The following is a 21,850-nucleotide window of genomic DNA, read 5'->3' on the forward strand; positions in this document are numbered from 1 at the left end:
CTTGTTTTGCTGATGCATCCAAACTGCATCCTCTGGCTTGATGGAGTCCTATGGGTAGATGGGAACCACCTCTTGTGCCCCCGAGAAGGTGTTCAGTGGGGTAAGGTGAAGAGGAAGCAAAATGTCTCCCTGCGCCGTCACATGGATGCAGCAGGCCTTCGCCTTTTGCCCCGGGGACGGTCGGTAGAAGGGGCAAAAGGACAGCACTCGCCGCCCGAAAGGTGGAATTGAACCACTCTGTCGCTAGACAGCTACAGGTTTGAAGCCTGCACCCCAGACCACTGAGGGTCATCCGGGCAACTTCCCGTGGCTCGCCGCGCCGGTATATAAACCGCCACCGCCTTCCCGCCCTGAGGTCAAGGCGAGGGCCGCTTTCCCAGAGGGATGCGCCCTCCCCCCGGTTCCCGGGGCGCAGACCGCCCCGCACCGTGAGGGTGCTGCGACGGCGGGAGGGGAGCGGGTGCCTTTGTCCCCGCTGCCGACCCAGAAGCTCCCGGGCGCGGTATGCAAATATCAGGCCGCTGATTGGCTGCTCCCGAGGGGCGGGAGGCGCTCCGGGAAGGGGCCGCGGCCCCGGCGGCGCCCCCCGGGCCGGGCCGGTGAGTCACGGCGCTTCCCAGAAGGAGCGGGGGCGCCGCGCGCCCTGCCCGCCGCCCTTCCCGGATCCCCGGGGCCCCTTACAACACCGGACGGGACAGCTTGTGCAACTGGGGCGGCCCCCGTCCCGGCCCCGCTCCCGGCGCGGGCGGCCCCCGGGGTGGCGGGACGGCCCCTGTGCCGCCGCCGCGGGGCTGGGGCCGGCGGAGCGGGACCGGGCTTCGTGCGGCCCCCGGAGCCGGCCGACACCCGGCTGCCGCTCTCCCGCTCGGGCACGCCTCCCTCGTGCGGGGCGGCTGGGGTGCGGGGCCTCTCCCCGTCGCTGGGGCTGCGCGAGTCGTTAAGCGGGTGCAAATACACCTGCCAAAGTCGTTGAGAGCACGTACATGACACGCAGGGCTGGGCAGCGGAGACCAGAGCACTGGCTCGTGTTGAGAAGTAGCTTTTTCTCTCTTTTTTGTTTTGTGGGTTGTTTTTTTTTTTTTAGTATTTTTTTTCCCCGCAGTGGCTAATGCCAGATACTCTGGAGGAAGATGTGAATCTCCCACGAGATACCTTGCAGAACAATAATATCCTCTGGGAGGAAATTCCTCCCTAGCCCCCAGCTGAGGATCAACTTATGCCCTGAAGTATGAGGATTGAAAACACTTGTAATTTTATCCTAGCGAGTGTAACTATAGAGGCTATTTTCATAAATGTCTAAACCCTTGAAAAATTACTCACTTATTTGCCTCGAGAGATTCCTCTGAAGTGGAGCCATTTCTGCAAATGCATGTGGTTTCCAGTGATTTTTAATTAGATGATTCTTTTCAGTGTAAGCAACAAATAAAACCGTAGGCCCATCCCCCCTCTTGCTCACCCTGGGGAAGCTGAGGCTCAGAACTGGTCCTCAGTGGAGCAGCACCAGGGTAAAATTAGCAGGGGACAGAACCAGGGCTGCAGCCCAAAGCTGGGAGCAGTTTTGTAGATGTCAGCAAAAGAAAGTGAAAAATACACGGTGGGGCAGCGCCGTTGCCGCTCACACCCGGCAGCGCTGTTGGGCACGGCTTTGCTTTCAGCGCGTGGCTCCAAGTCATGACTTACCCCGTTGGAACGGCACCAGTTCTGGTATCATCCAGCCCGCTGACTCCCCAGCACGGGCACGAGTGTATCTGAGGTCTTATTGTTCGTAGTGTACAGCTTTCTTAGCAATTTAAACGTGGCTTTTAGAGCACATTTTAAACTTCAACCCAGAAGCAGGGATTTTATCAGAAGGAGCAGGTTGGAGAGCTGCTCCTGTGCCTGTCAGTGCCAGGCAGGAATTTTGCTTCCTTGGTTTGTAGAAGTTTTGTCCCCCAGTACATTCCTATCTCTTTACCTGGTACTTATCCCGGGAGCAGGTGGTGTAATCTAGCAAGTTGCTTTTGTGCATAAAAATGCTTGGGGTGAGGAACTGGGGGCGAGCGTGGGAGGAGGTGCAGGGAAATTAGTCATGGGGAGGAAGAGGTTAGCACGGAGGTTTGAGGAAATCAGGTGGTCACAGCAATCCCTTGGGCTTCCAGCCGAGCTGGTCCTGACGTCTGCTGGGAGAAGCACATCAGCTCAGAGGTACGCTCCTGTCAGCCCAGAGGCATGTGACCTTGCTGGCCAATTCAGGCTGAACAAGAATTTGGCTGTCAGGGGTCGGAGGAGACATTCCTAGCTCCTGTACTTAATTTTCAAGGCTTGGCTTTAACAACACTTTCACTTTCTCTTTGCTCTCTAGCCTCTACCTTTTCTGGATCTCTTTTCCTGTGGCACATCAGGGGCAGGCATCTTAGTGTGAAAACGCCTCTCTCATCTTCTCTCTCTTGCGGCCTCCAGGATTTTTAAGCAGACATGTCTGTCTTTCATGTCTTGTGATCAATCTCCCGTGCTTTCCAGAAGGAGACTACGCCAAGCACTTAAGTCCAAATGAAGAATAACAGCCAGGCAAAAGACTCCAGCCAAGTAACCAAAGGATCCATCGGAAGGGCCAGCTCCTAAAACTTCCCTTATCCTGCAGTAAAGGCACATGCGGAGATAACGAATGCAGCAGTTTCTAAATATCGAGCAGTGGAGGAAGGTGCCCGAGAGGGTCAGCAGTAGCATAGGAAATGATGGCAGACCTCAGAGTTGATGGGGAAGCGGTAACAAAGAAGTTTTGAAAATTTTCTCCTTGACCGGATGCCAGTCCATCTAGGTTCAGATCTGCTTCTGGAGCGGAAGCTGTGCTAGCCACTGACTTCCCCAGCGGTTGAAAATAGCTTTTCTAGGACCTCTGTATGTCTGGTGTTTAAAGGCCTTTGTCACCCCTGACCATGAGGGACTGCGGATGAGTCGCTGCCCCTGCCAGAGGTGTTGGTCTCCTTCTGCGAGGAGGGGGCATAGGGGGCGGGTACCTATAGGCAATACTTTGTGCACTTCTCACACCTGGTGCCATTTTCTCTCGGCCGCTGCTCAGTGTGCTTCTGAGGGCCCAGGCGCTGGTCAGGAATCAGCGGGTTGAGCTGGCTGCCGGCTGCAGGTAACGGTCATCTTGGCTCCAGCCCTAATGAACAATGCCGCGGGTGCTACTGGGATACGAGGAACCTGGCTGACATGTACAATGACTAAATCCCCAAACTGTTATTGGGGGCTAGTGGCTTATGAATAGATTTATAAGGCTACCAAAAATGCAAATAAGTACCTCCTAGGGCTTTCGAAGCAGGTAAATAAGTTAACGGACCTGTTGACTTGAAAGGCTCCTCAGTGCCCAATTTGCCTTTAAACATTTCTTGGAAGTCCTCTAAGCATGGAGCTTCATATTGAGACCAAGTGTCTTTGAAAATCTGACCCTTTGCTATTAAAAGTATAGAACAAATTCAGTTTATCAGCTTAACGATGGAAAAGCTTGCTCTCCTCAGCAGTGCTCTTAATTAGAGCATTTCTCAGTGTCTTTGGACCTGATTCTCCACCTTATGCAGACAACTACGCGATGCCAAATGGGTGCAGAGCACTGCCAATTTAGGTTTGATTCAATGCCCATTCAAGTTAATAGAAATCCTCCCACAGAAATCGATGGGATTTGGTTCAGGCCCCAAAGTCAATGGGGAGTTCTGATTTGGCAGTATTTTACACCCACACTGCACCAGTATAAGCAAAGGTACAAAGCCTTGGAGAATTTGGAAGGGGCTTTGTAAGTGACTTCTCGGGCAGGCTGCAGCCTAGGCTATTTAAGCAATTACAGTGCCTAAGACTGTCTGACAAGGAAACCTTAAAACAAATCAGTCTGAACTTTTCCTCTACATTTTTTATAGCACTCGTACTACTTAACAATAGACTCTTGATTTTTTTTTTTTTCTCATCCCAGGCCGACAGAACACGCAAGCATCTTTGATGCTTTGTTCTTGCTTCTTCTTTTAACCACCAGAACCTGATTTGTGTCAGAAAAGATAAGCCTAGATCCCTATGGTATTAATAAATAATTATTTGGTGTAAGGTGGGGGATGAGGCGGGCTGTTATTCTTAGCAGCAGCAATGAAATTTCAGCAGCTGATGACGTCAGTGCTAAAATGTCAGTGCGAAACAGGCTGGAACAAATTAAGAGTGTGGTGTCATCACTGTGAGAGCCACGCTGCCCTCCGGAGGGACTGTGGTTGGATGCTGCAGATGCAGTTCAGGAGATGGGGGGACAGAGGCTTCCTTTTTGTGGGAGCTCCTCAGAAGCCTCCAAAAAAGCAACAACAATCATCTCAGTACCAGAAAGGTCAAAGAAGATGCTATTTGAACATCCCTGCCCACCTCAGGGTGTGAGCTAACAGCAAGGGAAGGGCTGTGTCTACAAACCAGATACCAGGAACCAGTACAGAAAAAAAAAACAAGCCCCAAAATAAAGTTGGCCATCTTCTAGTCATTTAACAAGCTGGGCTAACTCCATCTCTGATGTCACTCCTGTGATTCAAACTGAAGAGGAATTTGGCTCAAGATGCCTTTTGTCATGATGTGCTGCTTAAAAGAGGGTGATGTGCTTGGAGTAGAGGTGACCCTGAAGCATTCTATTACTTAACTGTGCTGTTGCATTTGAAGAATGCTTCCAGGCTGTCCAAAAATGCCGAACTCAAGGTGCCCAGCACTTTAATCAAAATGGGGTAAAATTCCAAATGCATTTATGCTTGGCCTAAGAGAGCCTGGTCTTGCGCATTTCCTGGTTAGTCTCAGGTTGCGTTGTTAGACCCAACCCTGCCTCAGATCAGGGCACAGATGCTAGCTGAGAGGTGGTATCTCGGGGTCCTGATACCTCAGGGTCTCGAGTCCTGCATCTTCTTGGTCTGGCAGATGAATTGCCTTGTCTGCAGGGGTTGTTGAGCTGTTGTTGGGGAGTGGTGGGGAGGGATGTGACTGTCCTGCCTTCCTTCATGGAGATCTGCAGTATTTTGTATGGAAATATGGGAAAAGTTGAGATTTCCTGGATTAGTGTTTTTAGAAAACTAGTAGTGGTAACAAAAGTGCTGTGTTGTTTCTCTCCTCTCTAGAACTGCTGTTTTAGTGGTTGTAGGGATGGATGTGGTTACAGCAGACAGAGGAAAATGCATTGAGGCATGTGCTTATCTATCAATCACACCAGCTGTTTCTGGCGTGCAGCAACTGGCTGACCACAGTAAGGAAAGGAGGATGTAATCAGTTAGCAAAGGCACTCCTTTCTCAGCAAGGATGATAAGGATTATTGGCCAACCCACACAAGAGTTACAGGAATAGAGGAATTGGTGTGCTGAAGTCACTTCCTATCACTCGGGAGTCCCTGTGCTCAGAGCATTGTGTTTCCTCTCCTAGTACAGATCTTGGGGGTTGTCTGCATTAGTTCAGATGTGTAAGTGCACTTGCCCTGACTTGGCACACAGAAAGCTCGCTCAGAGAGGTCGCTGTCGTAGTCTTATCACATTTTGGGGAAGGATTCGGACAGCTTTACACCAACAAAACACCTCGCTGCAGGGATATTTGCAAAAACAGGCATGACGTAATCAATTCAGGGAAGAGGCATATGCCAACAGAAACACTCTTTGGCCAACACAAACTGCACTGCCACTAGAGGAGTATCGGCAATCCCACTCCTGTCAGCGCGGGGCCTCCACTTCAGTGATTAAGTGCTGTACAGGCAAGCAGCGCAGGAGGTTCCCAGCCGGTGAGATCACTCAGGGCTTTGCACCTCAGTGCTGAGGTGAGCCCCTGCTCCCTCATCTCAAGAGGAAGCCACAGTCATTTCAGCTGCACCTGTATCAACAGAGAATTTATACAAACTGGAGGTGAGCTCCTGAACGCGCAGCTGGTTGCTGTTGCAGTCTGTAGATGGGAGGATTTTCTGCTGCGTCGTTTGTGATCAATGCAGGTCCTGATGATACCTCGGGAGTATCTGGTGTCTTCTCAGAGGTCTTGCCAGCCAGCTCAGAGAGGGCTCCCGCTGCAGCCCTGTGTGCATCTAATTTCAGCCTAGCACTGAGGTTAGGAGAATGCTACTAGATCAAAAGATTCCTTACCAGGAGGGCTGAAAAGCCTGAACAAGGATGAGGCAGATCTGGTGCCAAAAAGAAGCGTGTCACCCTGCTGCAGAATTTCAGGTCCAAATATGTGACTGGTAAAAGCAGGGGAGGCAAAAGGTTGAATGCGACCTGCACTGCATCCTGTTTAGTCCAGGTTAAATAGAGTTTTGAGGATATAGGAATTAAATGTCCACAGAAGGAATAAAAAAGACTTCTGCTTTTTTTCTAGATATTTTGGGTGGGGGTGTGTACGTGAAATTGATCTCTAATACAAATCCCCAACAGAGAATCAGTGGAGGCAGAATTACAACTTTGTTCTGGATGTGTTTGTAAATATCTGTCTATATTTTTAAGACTTACCCCTGTAGGAGACACAAGATGATCTGTGATTTCTGCAATCTCATCGGAGAGAGCAAGTGAGTGATTCCATGTGGTAGAGACATACAGCCCATGACTCACAGCCCTGAGTCACTGCATTGGGACACTTCAGCGTTCAGAAACACTAGTAGTGACAGAAATCAGGATGATGAGCAAGCAGCTGTTACTCATTCTCAGCTGGACACTGTAAGCATGTTTGTACCAGTCAGTGTGGCTCTGGCTCTTCTTAGTCTCCTCTTGCAGACCTGCAGTCATCTGGATAGCATGGTGACACAGCTCGCTTAATGTTTGCCTCTGGGCAAGAGATGATCAAGTCTAGTCTTTAGCTCCCAGACTGTACTGCTTGACTCTATTAGTCTCAGCATAGGGCTGTCATGGCAATTTTCACTCTAGATTACTTCCTTCATCTCTGGAGATCAGCTCACATTATAAACACAAAGGCATTGATCATCACACGAGGTTAGAAAGTATCTGTATCCCTATTTATAGCTGGGGGTGTTGAGGCACTAAGCAGGTAGGTGACTAGCTTTTAGTGACAAAGAAGATTTGTAGCTGAGCCAGGGCAAACACACAGGAGCCTTAACTGCCTCTCTTAATCTCTAACCACTGAAGCGTACGCTCCATTGCGTTCATCGCTTCCTCGTGAGGTGGCAGTTTGGATGAGAACAAGTGTCCAGGAAGCCGCCCTGTTTATTCTGTCTCGGCCTCTTAATGCCTGTGGAACTTTTTTATTGAATTCTTTTCATGGCCATCAGCTTTGGTGCGGGAAATGATTCCAAGAGACAAAGACTTGGTTGTGTGTGTGCACGTGCGTGTGTGGTTGGGAGAGGGGAAGAATAAAAAATCCATTTCCAGATGGTTGAAAGGATGCATAGCACTTTGCTATTGGCAAAAACAACCTCTTTCATTTTCAGGATGTGTAAGTCACAGAATTGCAGCTGGAAAAAAATAGGCAGGGAAGCAGTGGGGTAAAAATAAGAATTACTAATGAAAAATAACCCAGCTGATACTTGAAAATCTGTGTGCTTAATTTTTATTTAAACATGGAGGGGGGATATGCACTTGCTGAAGAGGATCTGTGTAAAGCAGGTTGAAATATGTATCATCTAATTTTCTTGTTAGCTTCTTTGCTTTGCATTCCCAACTGTAGCCTCACAGGAAATTCAGTCCCTGGCAAGCTTCAGCTCCAGACAGGAAACGTTCTGAGGATTTTCTTCCATACAGGTACTATATTTGCTTGGAGGAGTAATATGGTGGAGATATTTACCACGGCTGGATTTAACTAGCAGGATATTATACATGTTGATGGAGTTGCTGGGAGTGATCTCTGTCTACAGCCACCAGCATGCCATGTTTAAACAAATCGTGCTGCTGTGCCTGCCTGTGGGAAGATTTGCATCAGATCTCAGCCAGATTCTCCTTCCTCTGACAGCATGGCCCAACTTATGTCAAAGATATTTGCTGATGTCAGAATATATCAGAATCAGGCCTGTGCAGCAGGTTTTTATCACAAGACAAACTTGGTCTTATGCTATTTACACGTACAGATATTTTCAAACACATATTTTGATAGGAGGAATGACTGAGAAGGGGTGCAGCTTATGCTGTGTGTGCAGGTGAAGGAAAGTCTTTGCTTTTGTCTTGGCTCTCTGAGGGGACCAGACACTGGGAGGGGTGGGCTGTAGCAGCACACCGCCTTTCGGATGAGTGGGAGGTACTGAGTATGAACAACCGAGACGCAAGCTTCCTGTACCCCTTAGGGCTCACCTAGAATGCTTTCCCACTGTTCTCTGCAAGTTCAGAGCAGGCCTGTTCTGCTTATTATTCCAGAGGAGATCATAGCAGTCTAAAAAACAAGTGCCGTACCTCCCTTGGCCACTTTGCTAGGTAACTTCAGCATCATCAGTGAACAGTGATGTGGTGGGATGAATATTTCTTGATGCACCAAAGAGAAATATCCCTTCCCTTCCAAAACACAGGAGTGCTTGCCAGTCTTTAGTGCGGTTCTCAGGATACGAGGTGTGTAGAGAAAAGACTGATCCATCTGAATCACCATCTTCCCAAGAGAAACGTGAGGGATTATGTATATGGCTGGGAACGATCCTTCGCTGGCAACGAAATGGACTGCATGACCCATCTCAGAGATCTATGATTCACTGCAAATACGGAGAATGAGCACAAAAATGTGTAGTAACATGCAGTGGTACCTTGCCTGCTATTACAGCGCAGCCTCCAGCCAGAGACAACCTGACCATGTTTACAGGTGTGCTCTGGGAACAGGCTTTTTCTGTGGGGAGCCATGAAAGACAGAAGAATGCCTTCAAAGCCTTAAAGGTCTCTGTGCTGCCCTGCCAAGATGTGGAAATGTAACTGCGTGTGCAGTGCTGAAGCATGGATTTTAAAAAATTTTTTTGGTTTTTGTTTCTGGGGCAGGAAGTGCAAGTGCAGATCCTCCCACTTAATACTATGGGGGGAAGAAAAGATTCACAGACTCCCCTGCAGTGTTAGTGAAAATACAGCTTTGGCCTTTAGTGCCCTTTGTTACATAAACACAAGTAGTGTAGACATATTAATCACCCTGCCATTGAGGGAGGAACAGAGCAGCAACCTCAAATGCCACCCACTCCCCATTCTCGTTCCCATTTGATGTTGCTATTTTAAGCCACACATTATTTCCTGCTGTGATTTTATTTTTTTTACCCAGCTTCTAATTCTGGCTCTGAGGTAAGCTGTGACATACGTATCCCTCCTCTCCCCGTCCCCGCCTTCCTCCTCCCCCTGCACCCACGTCCTCTTTATCGCTGTCTTTTAGAAATTTTCTCTCCGTATCTCGTAAGCAGCCGGGTCCCAGAGGTTACTTAATGACTGCCTGGAAAAAAAAAAGCAAAAAGGCTGATCTTTTTCCTGCTTTTGGGCTTCAGCACAAATAATATTGGGGCCACGGTTTGTGGGGCAGACTGCTTTAGAAGTGCTATTCCCCTGCTCCCCACTCCTCAGAGAGGTTAGCGCTGTAGAGAGGACTGTTTGGCTGGGGAGGAAGGCTGCTTTTCAGCAGCTAATGATGGGCCATGGCTGGTGTACTCATCTGATGAGAAGGGTACTACACCAGTGGCACGTGCTTTGTGGCGTGGAGGAGACAGGAAAGAGCTCAACTGCTCTATGAGGGGTTTCTCTCCTAAACCTCCTTCTGTGTAGAGGCAGTCAGCGGATTTCTAGCCCCCAAGCAGTCTCCCCCACAGGCAACTGCCTCATCCGCCTGTGCCAGAGCACAGCTTATGTCTGTCTGGTTCTGCTGCACCCACGTGCCTCCTGTGGCATTCAGCTGCAAGCGGTCACCCCAAGGAAGGCTGTAACTGCCTCAGTCTAGGGCAGAAGAAGAATGGAGCCTGCAGTCCCAGGAAGGGCCCAGCGCACTGGGCAGGAGTGGCCCTTTCCCTGCGTGAGTGTGCGGCTGAGCACCGATAAGAGCTCTGCTGAGGTAAGTCTGACCCCTAGGAGGAAATCTGAGGCCTGTTTCTGCACCGCAGTTGAGGAACATTACAGGTTTATCCTCTTCCACACCCACTTGCCTCTTCCCTCCCTGCCAAGCAACCCATCCTGAAAATCTCCTCTGTGTGGGTGGTTGCTGCTGCAGACGCACCCCCACTAGTGTAAGAGAGCAGGCTGGGTGGCGGCAGGCTGCTGGCAAAACCCCAGGCCTTGCTTCCACATCCAAGGAAACAGAGGTCTGGGCTGCCCCTCAGCCAGCCCTGGTGTATATATTTCACACAAACAACTTGTGCCTTTCTCTTCCTGTGAGTTGAATTCGGAGCTGCTGCACGTGGCCATTGTCTGCCTGGGACAAGCAATAGCTGTAGGAAATCCCAGGCTGGGCGTCTACATGTTCTTCATCCTCCCCTTCCCCAGACAGGGATTCCAGTTATGCCCTTTCTGAGGTTCCCGGAGAGTGGGAGAGGCAGAGAGAGCAAGAACGAGAAGCCCTTTGCCAAGTGGTTTAATGTTAGTCACAGCTGCTGGAAGTCTTTGCTGTGGCCTCACCAGGACCGTTATTTTTATTTTCACAGCTTGGTTTCCGTGCCGGTCCCTCGAGAAGGCTGAGGAGTCACGTCCCTTCCCAAGAGTGGGCTAAACGCTAGCTTTGCACATTTGCACACTTCGCCGTTTAGTTTCAAAGCAGCAAGCAGAGCACACCAGCCCGTAGAGCTGGGCGGCTGTCCTACTGCAGGCCAAACTTTGGCCCTCACATCCTTGCCTGCAAAGAACTTGCAGCTGAATTGAGCAAGCTAACTTCCAGTGGATGGGAGAGAGGGAAAACAGCCAGGCTTACAAACTGGAGTGATCACACCGGAATGAAATTACTGTTTTTCCAGCATACTGTGATCCCATGGGCAGCTATTTTAAATGTTATTGCAGAGTAACTTCTCCTGCAACAGCAACACTGGAGAATTTCCCCCTCAAGACAAGACCTCAGAAAGGACTCAAGTAAATTGCCTTCACAGAAAACCACCCCACTCTCGGGTGTCCCACCCAGCGCTGCACAGCAGGAGCCAGCCAGCAGCCTACAGGCGTTTCGTGTCCTGGGAGAAACGTGTTGGATGAGGACAGCTCTCCAAGGACCGATGCCCATGACAGCCACTACTGCCGTGCTTGCTGGCACAGACTCACAGCACCTTGGTGGGGGTCTGTGTGGTATAGGGAGGAGCTGACTGGGCACAGGGACACAGAAGAATTCAGTTTATGCTAAGTGTCTCCTGCTTGCCGGGACATTCCACCAGAGGCCAATGCCGGTATCAGCTCTGGTGGTCACTGGAACAATAGGAGTACCGGGAAAGAGCCTGTGGTTTACAGATAAAATGCCTGTGGGGTAGGGGTAGCTTAGGGGCACTGGTGCAAGAGGCCATATCTGTCATGGCATTCGAGGTATGTGATAAATAACCCATCTTTGAGTTTGGTCAGGCTGACTATTGCAAAACCACCACCAACAAAGAAGTTAAAAAGCCCGATCAATCCTGAATACACACAGTTCAGCATCTGGGAATGGCACAAGATGGCAGAGATTTCATGGCTTGTGGACTAGCTGATACTGTCTGTGCAGCCCCAAAGTCTTTCTTTCCTTGCAGAACTGGCCTTTATCATCAGCCCTGCTGTATGTGCTCCCTGGCACGGTTGCCACTAGAGAGGCCCAGCTTCTGTGAGGCAGATCTGGCAGGAGCCCTGACTGCCTAAAGAGCCCCATCGCTGCTGGCCTGCCATCATTCCCTCTCCTGGCAGCTCAGCTGTGGCTTATCTAGGTGAAGAGAGGTGGCTCAGGAAGATGGTCCCAGTGAGCTCCAATGAGATTTGCTCCTCCTGGGCTTGCTCCTTTTTCTCATTCCGCACATGGTTTAAAAAGGCTGTATTTGTAAACACCAGTCTCCAACTCGCTGCCTCTGGGGCTCTGGGCGGAAGGCCAAGGAGGGATCTAAGAGGCGGCAGACAGTTTTAAGAGGCTGTGGCGTCCGGTCGCCGCCATGGAGAGGGCACGCCTTGCAGTTAATAGCCATGGTGGCAGGAGTCACCTACAGTACCAGCAGGTCTCAGCACTATTTTGTGGCTCCCTGGGGCTGAGTTTAGGTTTCACTGAAATTACCTCCTCACATGCCAAGGTAAATTCTGGGTCTCTCAAGCCAGCTTTGTCAGAATCAGCGGGGGGCGTTAAGCTGCGTTGCCTCAAATGTATGTACCAGATCAGTGCCCTGTGATGACAAACGTCACAGTGGATATGTGTTTGCATTTGACACAGTGCTGGTTAAATATTCACTCTTTTCCACCTTTCCTTCCCACAGATTGCTCCAGAGAGCTTGGCCATGCACATGGACTTGGGGACTCCCGTCTCACTGGGGAGAAAACGGCCTGCTGTGGCATGGCATTGCACCTGCTCACTGAACACAAGCCAGATGACCAACAGTCTGAGGTGCCAGTGAAGACGGTCTGGCCAAGTTTCCCAGGCTCCCTTTGCCTTAATCCTTTCAGAAATTGGTTAACAAGTGCCATTGTTTGGCATTGTGACATTGTGGAGCAGTGACAAAGCTCTGCCATTTTGGGAAGGCTAAAGCCAGCAGGAGGTAGAGCTGGGCCTACCTCCTCCCACCAGGTGCAGCACTTGGTGGGCATGGGAGGCAAGGAGAGATCTTCACCCAAGAACAATTTTAAGCCTGTCTGTACGTCCAGAATTACTTCTGTCTACACACTTTACCAGCAGGCACATTCACGCTTATTTGGCTGGAGCTGCAAAGCTCCCAGGAAGATGAGAGCCTGGTCTAGGCAGAGCGGAGAGCGTTAGCAGCCTCAGCACACATGGTTATACCTAGGCTCACACCTCACTGCACAGATGCAACCTCTGTGCCCTGCAGCCTGAAGGCCTGGAGCTGGAACAGCTCTTATTCTCCCTATGCGGGTAACTCTGCACTGGCCTCCTGCAGCCTCACATGGTGTGAGATGGCTTGTACGTGGGTCATGTGTTACACCTGCACAATAATGGACTTCATTGGTCCTATGGGAGCGACGTGAGCAGTCAGGCCTGGCTGGTGGGGCCCAGAGAGGAAGAGAAAAGCTGGTGGCTCCTTTAAGGGAGGAAGCCAATGGGACTGGAGGGAAGGAGCTCTAAAAACTGTGTTTTTCTCTTAGCGCCTCAGGGGCTGGTTACTAAATTTGGTTACTGGGCTTAAATAATGCAGAGTGGCAGAGCCCAGTGGGTTTGAACATTGTCATATCCACATAATCCTCTCCTAGGTGGCTGAGATCTCTTGTTCTCTGCCTCTGCTATCTGCACAGGAGCTTGAATGTGATGTGAAACATCATCTTAAATAATTATAACTAGCAGAGAAGAGCCAAAGCTGCAAAGTCCCATCTATTTCCATTGTGCTCTCACTATCTATGTAATTTCTAAGATGCCAATCACCAAAGCATCCAAGCACTGTCTAATCTGTATCCAAGTTCCCTTGGTGCTCATGGAGGCTTGAATTTTAGAATTTTATGTCAGCCCATCTCTAATTAGTAAGCATAGGGACAGAGCTGCATACCGTGGGCAGAGAAGCCTCCTGTTACTTCATGATTTACTGACCAAAAGCCCAGATGGGTTGGAGGAGTCAGGACAACACGGTCACTCCTGGCCCAGGAAGTATTCTCCTTCCATTATTCCAGGGAAGGCAGGGGCAGGTTTACCAAGGGAGTGCAGGGAGCTGTGGTTCCCTGCCCAGTGTGTCACCCACCTTCCAGGTCACACGATGTGGAAGTAGCTGCAGATCTGAACAGCCTGTACAGTATGCACATCAAAGCTGCATGCAGCTCCGGGGCAAGAAGGCCGTCTGCCACCCCTCACTGCAGATCCAAGCCTCCCCATGCAGAGACACGGGAGAAGCGAAGATAGGAGCCAGTGGCCTGGCTTTGCACCATGGCCAAGATGGGGGAAGAGAATGATGCGCTCAGGTGTGCTCTCAGCTGATGTCCTGCCCCACACTTTCTGCAGATATTTGTGAAACAGATTAAAACCTGCCAGTTTACCACTCACGGCTAACACAGTGAATGCTAACAGTGGCAAAGGGACTTGCTGTACTGAACATACTCACCTAGAGTGAAATCAGATCAAACTTTTCCTTCATTACCAGGGAAACAGTATTTCTTTCTAGCGAGAACCTCCCAGGTTCAGGCAATGCCATAGCAGTGCAATTACTTTCCGTCCATCAGGCTGCACTTAGGAGAAGGGTCTCTCTCAGCCTCTGCCTAGTCTCCCTGATTTGACATGACACTTGAGAGAAGGTTTCCTGGGAGGGAGCCTTTCCAAATCCCTCTTGTAACCATCACATTTCAGTCCTTAAAAAAGTGCAGGTCCTCCCCACCCTCCCCCATCGATCAGCCCTATCCTCCTTCCTCCGCAACTCTTGGAGTATTTTTAGTGATGTTGAATAAATACATGTTAAATCTTTCTCTGTTAGTGACATGTTAGAAGTTAAAATAGCATTAGATGTAAAGCGTGCAGAAAGCCAGCTTCACCTAGGGCACTTGCACATGGTTGCCCAAGAGGCTAGGAACAATGGTACCAGCATTGCTTTTTCTTCAATCCGTTCATATTCTTTCTGCTCTTCTCCCTCCAGAAATACTAACACCACCTTCTTCTGCTGTTTGCTCACCAACTATCCCCAAGTCTCCCAAACCTTATGCGTAGAATGAGTCTCCAGGTTACAAAGTTTCATCCCCTCCAGTCATGTTAGATGTGTCCTCTCCAGACATCATGCCAGAGATTTCTCAAGCCCCATTGTAAAAAGCTGTTGGATTTTCTTAGGCCCTTGCAAAGCCCACTCTATAGCAACTCCAAAACTGCCTCCAAAGCTATGACTTGGCAGGAAGGAACCTAAGTGTATCCGTAACTAGATTTTACAATTGTTTTACAACTGTCTTCATCTTATTTCACGTGATCTCTACACTTCCACATACATTGTCTCCTCAGCTAGCCTTCATCTCTGACTCTAAGCCAGGCCCAATCTGTCAGTCACCCCACTCCTTTATTTCAAACCCTATTTCTCCCTAGACATCCTGCCTTTCCCCCAGTGCCTGTTGCTTGAGCTTTCCTCTGCCTTATGTTTCTCCCTGCCCTTCTCCTGACTATCCCTCCTGTCCCTTTCTTTCTCCATTCCCCTCTTCAGTCTGCCCTGCCTCCCAGTCTAATCCATCTTCTTCAGTCAGAGATGGACATCCCTGCTGTCTCTGGTGGTTCAAGCAAACAGCTTGCATCTCCTCTGCGTTGCCCAAGGCAGGAGCTTGCTCTCCTTTGATACTACTCCTTCAGGTACCTGGTGTGGATCAGTTTGGCATCCAGACCTTAAGGAAAAATCTACGCAGGGCTCACAGCCTGCATAGCTTAACAGGAGGAGATCATCTCAGAAACTCTGCAACAAAGGAGCAGTGGATAAAGGGTGAGCTGAAGCTTGAGGTAAAAGACAGTGAAATGCTACAGCCATCAAGCAAGCCAAAATATTTATAGCTGTGAATTGCAGGGTGACTGATTGTGCAGGGTAGGGAAAACTGCCATTAAGGAAGAGGGAAATTGCAAAACAAACATCCCCTTTGGATATTTAGTAGCACACCCAAAAGATTAATGTTGATTATATCTCCCTATTAAGAAGCAAGATACTACGCTGCTTTAATTAACTAGGTGGGTTCTCAATCCTCAATTGCCTCCTTGCAAGTATCAGGTGAGACATCAGAGCTGGTGTTCCCAGTGGCATGAAGTTAGGCTCTTCTGGTTAGCAGGCTAATCCTGAGGCCCTGCTCTTCAAAGGTATTTAGGTTTCAGGGAGATGATGTTATTTAGATGCTTAAATCTTTTAAGACTCTGAGCCTTAGGAGCTAAGAGGGTGGCTATGAAACCCCAGATTGCCTGGTTCAAGTCTAGTTTATGCCAGTCCTGATGGATAAATGTTACTGTTAGGTATCTGTATGATGTCAAACCTCTCTCTGAGGCTAGCTCATTCTGAAGTTGACTAATGTAGCCTCTTTTTGCCCCTTGCTTCTGAAGGAGCAGGTGATAGTGTCAGACTCCTGATAATGGCTTTGATGGACCTGTGTGGAACTCAAGTGGTTTTACAGCTATTAATTCATTCAGACAAGGCAGCCTGCTGCTTGATGGGTATTTTGTTTCACTCGGGGGGCAGGGGGTAGAACACAGGGAGAATTGGTGCCTTTCCCAGACTTGCACAATAGCAGGGTTGGAATTGGGCCCTGTGCAATTTCAATTACTATGAGTTGCAAGCATTAACTGCTGGGCTGGCCACTTTTCATTGTAGTCATGGAAGGAGGTGCAGAGAGCAAAGTGGCTGCCGTGGTTTGGATGCAATGGAGATGCTGTCAGATTTTAGCTGTTCAGTGACCTTTTCGTAACATTTCCTGAAGTCACTGCTTTCCCAACACTTGGCAATAGGTAGGGGTTGTGCACAGGTAAGGACTTCTGTTTCATGGTGCAAGAAGTCTATAGAGACAGGAGCAGGAGGGAGAGATTGAAGAGATTGCTTCCTCCGCCAGCCTCCTGCTTAATTACCTGCCTCAAGAATAACATGGAATTCAGACCCCTCCTTCAGGGCAAAGGCTTCCCAGAGGGAACAGAGATAACTTAATAATGGAACAGAGTCTTTCCCCAGACTTGCAACTGGTCCTTTTATTAAAGGCAGGATCCTCCTCTCCCTCCCAGTTCAGCACCTTTAATCTCTATGGAGTCAAGCCAAGCTCCTCAGATATAGGAAGGCAAAGGGACCCTAGAGAATCTTTGAGCCAGGAGAAACAACAGGTCTGACACTTGGACTCTTCCCATCATTTTAGAGCAAAAGCATTCGGCCATCAACCTGGTGAGCCAAGCTTGAGGGGGCACCAGGCTGTGTCCCTTCTGCCTCGTGCATCTCATTAAAGATCAGTGTGCACTTTGGCTGGAGATTCTTCAAGCAGGATGGTGCTGGATCACACCCTAACTACCTCGAGGCAATAAAAAGCCTGAAGTGGTATCAGCTTTTCTCATGTTTCCTGGGTTGCTGTACTTCTCTCAACCATCAGAGTGTGGTGTCCAGGGGCTTCCACCAGTCCAGTTCTCCACACCTCACAAATACACTGGAGAAAAGGGCAACTACAGGGCCTGCTCTTACACTGTGAGTGCAAATTCTTAAGGAAACCAAAGGTCTTCCTAGGCAAGGCAGAGTCCTGATGTTCCAGCAGTGCATAGAGGATACCAAGCCTGGAGCAGAATTTACTTAGGGGTGATGTGGGGCTGTAAGAATGACTTCTTGTAGCAAAGTTTTAGATGGAGGTAGAGGATTTGAGTTCACCTACACCACACCCAGGTTTTGCTGGGCTGTGTTACACTGCGTGTGCTATGCTACAGGGATGCAGAGGGCTCTGCATTGTAGGGCAAGAACTGAAAGCCATTAAAAAGCATGTCAGGGATTATGCTGGCATTATGGAGTGAAGGGAGGTTTCCTAGCTGCCTTTCCAGTTGCACCACTACAGTACCATACTGAGCTGGCTTGCTGCATGTTCTTATGGTTGTGAAGGTACAATGCAGCTGGCCAGCGTGGCTTAGTGCTTCTCATGCACTAGGTCAGAGGGGGCGGGGGTCTGCTGGGCAGAGAGTGTTCCTGAGATGTGACCAAAACCCTGTGACTTTTGCCCTCAGAAAGGCCAAACCAAAAAAGTCTTTAGTGAGCTGCTCCAGCAGATTTTGCGTCTTGGTAGGTCTGGTGGCACAGGCAATGGTGGCATGTGTGTGGTGGATGTTGTCTTTTGCTGCTGTTGTGGGCAGAAGCAAGCAGCACTTGCCTTAAGGGTTCAGATAAGGCTGCTGGGGAAAGCCATCGCAGGGGGAAGACTAGTTCGCTGAGGAACAAGTAATAAAGGGAGTTGGCATGAACAGAAGTGCCTGAAGCCTTTTATTATATACAGAAAACACCCAATGCCGTGCTCCCTGGGGAAGAGCTCCAAGATAGCTGTCAGTCTGGCTGGCCCCTGCCCTTTAATCTGAACATGCCCAAATGGGCCAGGGGCTTTATTTTTGTATTATTGCATTGTCTTCCTCCCACTCACTCGTGCTTTCCTCTCAGATGCCTGTGGCTGCTTTTGATGATCCTCTCCCCTGTTTTGGCCTCTCTGTTGGGCAAACTTTGTGGTTTGCCACCTTTCCTCGCTCCTTTTCCTACATCTTTGATGGTACACGAAAGCTTCTGGTTGTTCCTCTGTTTCTATTTCGCTCTCTGTAAGGTTGTGTCTGACAGGCTAGGAAAACAACACGTGAGTCCTTCTGAGTTCTGTTCAGTAGCAAATTAGATATCTAGCAGGAAATGTTTAGCAAGCAAATGCAAGGTACAATGTAAAAAGAGGCTGTTCATTCCTTATATTTCTCAGTGTCATAAAGACAAAAATATTTGCTACTTCCTTCATGATAAAGCTATCGACTATGTTTACTTTGTTTTTATGTGACTTGCTTTATCTGGCAACTTCCAAGAACCTTGCCAGTGTTATTTATTTAAATAAATCTCACATTGTTCCTGTGCAATAGGCATTTTCCTCCATTTTGCAGTTTGGGGATCCAAGGCTTTTAGAGGCGAATTGGCTTTTGCAGAACTACAGAATAATCTGGCCTTAAGAAAGAGAACAAGAACCTCACAGTCCTGACCTACTGCCTTCATTGCCTTCATTAATGGAGTGTTCTCCACCTCTAGGTAATCGGCAGTCTGATTTTTCTTCAGGTCACGATCATAAAAAGATCCAATTGTCACTTCAAACACATACAATTAAAGTGCCTGCCTCCATGGCGACCTTCTTCAGAATGCTCCAGCGACCACACAGGTGGGTAGGATGCTGCTGTATGGAAAATTATGGGGTGCAGAGAGATTAAGAAATGTGACCAAGGATTTGGAAAATGTAAGTTCACCCTGAATACAGAAATTTTTATTCTTATGGCCTTGTTCCAAGTCTTAGACAACATTGTTTCCCCAGGGTTTTTGTGTTGTTTCCCGCCCCCCCCCCCCCCCCGGTCGGTTCTCTCCTCTCCCCCACCAATTTCCTAAGGTTTGGATGGAGGAGGAGACACTGCCTAGGCAATCCACACACCTTCTGGCTGGTCACCACAGGAGTGATGGAGTTAGCATCTGAAGTGTGTTTTATATGGACCAGGCTGGCCAGCTTAGCTGTGTCCTGGATCTCGGAGAACACAGATTCACCTAACTATATTTCCACCCTTTTCTTTCTTCCCTCTCTAGTAGCTTATGGTGTCAAAATAGGTTATCACCCCTTTTCAGTAAGGGAGAAGAAGCAGTTGCAAGTTGGGAATGTCTGTGTCTTAAGTGCTTTTCGTGGAAAGATCCCTTTCTGCCTTAGGTGGCCTGAAGACTCTGGTACATTAGGACTGCGGTGTTTCCAGTAACCCAGCAGGATTTGGTGGGTGGAGGAAGGGGAAGGAACTCAGTGAGCTGTGACAATGGGAAAATCTTGGCAGGGACTCGCGCACGCAGCCTTGCAGCCGGTCTCGATGTCCCAACTGTTACAAGAAGGGATTGCACCGAAGCGAGGGAAGCTCAGAAAAAGGTGTATGAGGGCAACTATAAACCTGAACCTGGGACAGGTGTGTTTGGCTGATACCTTGGGGTAGAGTGAGGAGGCGGCAGAGGCCACCCTGCCCTTAGGCTCAATGCCACCGCCTTACTGTAGTGACAGGAAACCTGGAGATACACCTTCCCCACCAAGGGAGAAGGGCACCTAAGGTGGCTTTGGTGGCTGCATGCTCTGAAATGGGCAGCGGTCCTGTTCCCTCAGGTGCCCTCTTTGGAGATGTGGGTGCTGGGCGGGGGGGGGTGAGGGCTGGGGGGCTCCGGAGGCCCCTGCGGGCCGCCGGGTGATAATGCCCGGGCCGCCTCAGGGCACAGCCCCGCCCCAGGCGGCAGGCAGCAGGCTCCGCGGCGGGCCGGGGCCGGGGCGGGAGGCCGCGCCCCGCCGGCCGTTAGGGCCGTTGCGCGGGTCCGGCGGGCAGTTGGTGCGCGCGCCGCTGCTGCCCCCTGGCGGGCGCTGGCTGAGGGAAAGGGCCCGCCGTGCGGGCGGGCGGGCTGGTGGACCTGGGCCGGGCAGGAGCGGGACGGGCGTCCTGGAGGGCTTTGGGCTTTCTTTTTGAGGGGAGAAAGCGTTTCGGTGCCCGGGCTAAGGGGTGAGCCGGGCTCCTCCCGCCGACGGCCGGCAGAGAGGCGCTGCCAGGGCAGGCTGCGCCCCCCTTCCTGACCCACCGGCTCCCTGAGGCCTCCCTTCCGCCCTCCCGGGGCATGGCTTGGCCGAGGCCCCGGTGCGCAGCGGTCTTGCAGATGCTTTCAGTTATAGAGTGCATTGCCTGACCGTGCATGTATATGACTCTATCCCTGCAGCAGTTCCTGCGGTGCTATCTAGGAGTGGGTCATTTCCTTTTGACTCAGTAGCATCAATCACAGCATATATTGCTCTGGCTTTTGGCTCAGGTCTTCAGATGTGAAGACATACTCTCCCACTCACATATGAACTATGGGCAACTTGGAGACAAGCCCTGGGCTTTAGTTTTTCGAGTCCCTCAGCACCCATCAGGCACTAACTGCAGCTGTCAGGATGCAGTTCCCCAGCCCTCTTGGTGGCCATTATATATCCTCTGCTGATTTAAAGGTGTCAGCATGGCTTGTGGGCCAAGCAAGTCAGGTTCAGGGTCCCGCCAAGCAGGCTGCCTGAGCTCAGACTGCCCTACTAGCATGGAAGATCTGCTGCACAGAGCAACAGGCTTCTGCAAGTGTCCCAGCACTTGTACACCAAGCAGAATCGTGGCTTAAGGCAGAGATTTTTTGCTCCTGCTGATTCAGACGCCTCTGGTACAGTGAAAAATAACCTAAACTCAGATATTGTCCAGACTGTTTAAAGGCTGTCCCCTGTACCTGATATGCACAGTATATTGTTTTATATGAACACATACATGACACAACTTATATGGACAAGTTTATATGAATGAAAGGTTTCTTCTATTACAGCATGGGATTTTGACTCTGTAGCTCAGGCTCCTTCCTGTAGGAGTACTGCTCATGTTCCAGTGCTGAAGCAAGATGCCTGGATGGACAGAGGATGCTATCCTATACACAGATAAACAAGGGAGGTCTAAAGGCTAAGCCTGTAAATAAATACCCTATGCCTCCACATGACTTGCCTGGAGTAGTTTTAGGGAAAAACCAGCAGTAATAACTACCAGAGGAGATCTAAGTGACTTTGTAATTTGGGACACATTCAGGGTCCTATATATGCTACAGGAATGGGCCCACAATTGCTGTCTCAATCCTGTCATGCCTGTGTGTCCTGTTTGCCTCTGCAAAGTGATACTGTGTGACTGATGTCAGACAGACAGGACAGAGCAATGGCTTCCAGCTCTGAAGAGCTGCAGTGTTGTTTGCTGTGAGGAGCTGGGAGAGCTGGTGGTTCAGGCTCCTTTCCAGCAAGGTGGACATGAGGTGCTCCTGGGCTTCACACTGTTCCTGGGATCTGCCAGATCATGTACAGCATAGGCATGAAACACTCTGAGAGACTCACAGCCAATCTCAAAAGCAAAGGCAATCTCTACATAAACACCTCTTAGCATGGACAAATACACAATCCAGTTGTGAAAATGAATGTGAAAATTACCCCAAATGTTGCCATGTATTCAGAATAAAATTGCAGTGTCTGAGAAGGTAGAAAATCAAGGTTAACCTGGAAGGGACGAAGACGCTTGAAAGTAAGGACTGCGGATGGCTAGTCAACCAGCAACAAACATCTATCTGCCACGCTTTTGCCAAGAAATCCTTCCTATGCAG

General features: G+C 49.7%; 1 non-coding gene across 1 annotated transcript; it reads right to left on the reverse strand.

Annotated features, from left to right (window-relative positions):
• Positions 1 to 211: 211 nt before the first annotated feature.
• TRNASTOP-UCA (transfer RNA opal suppressor (anticodon UCA)) lies at positions 212 to 298 on the reverse strand. Its single transcript has one exon. It is a non-coding gene; the product is annotated as a tRNA-Sec (tRNA).
• Between the last annotated feature and the right edge of the window lie 21,552 nt (positions 299 to 21,850).

The sequence above is a fragment of the Phalacrocorax aristotelis genome, chromosome 3, assembly GCF_949628215.1.
Source record: "Phalacrocorax aristotelis chromosome 3, bGulAri2.1, whole genome shotgun sequence".
Classification (NCBI taxonomy): Eukaryota; Metazoa; Chordata; class Aves; order Suliformes; family Phalacrocoracidae; genus Phalacrocorax; species Phalacrocorax aristotelis.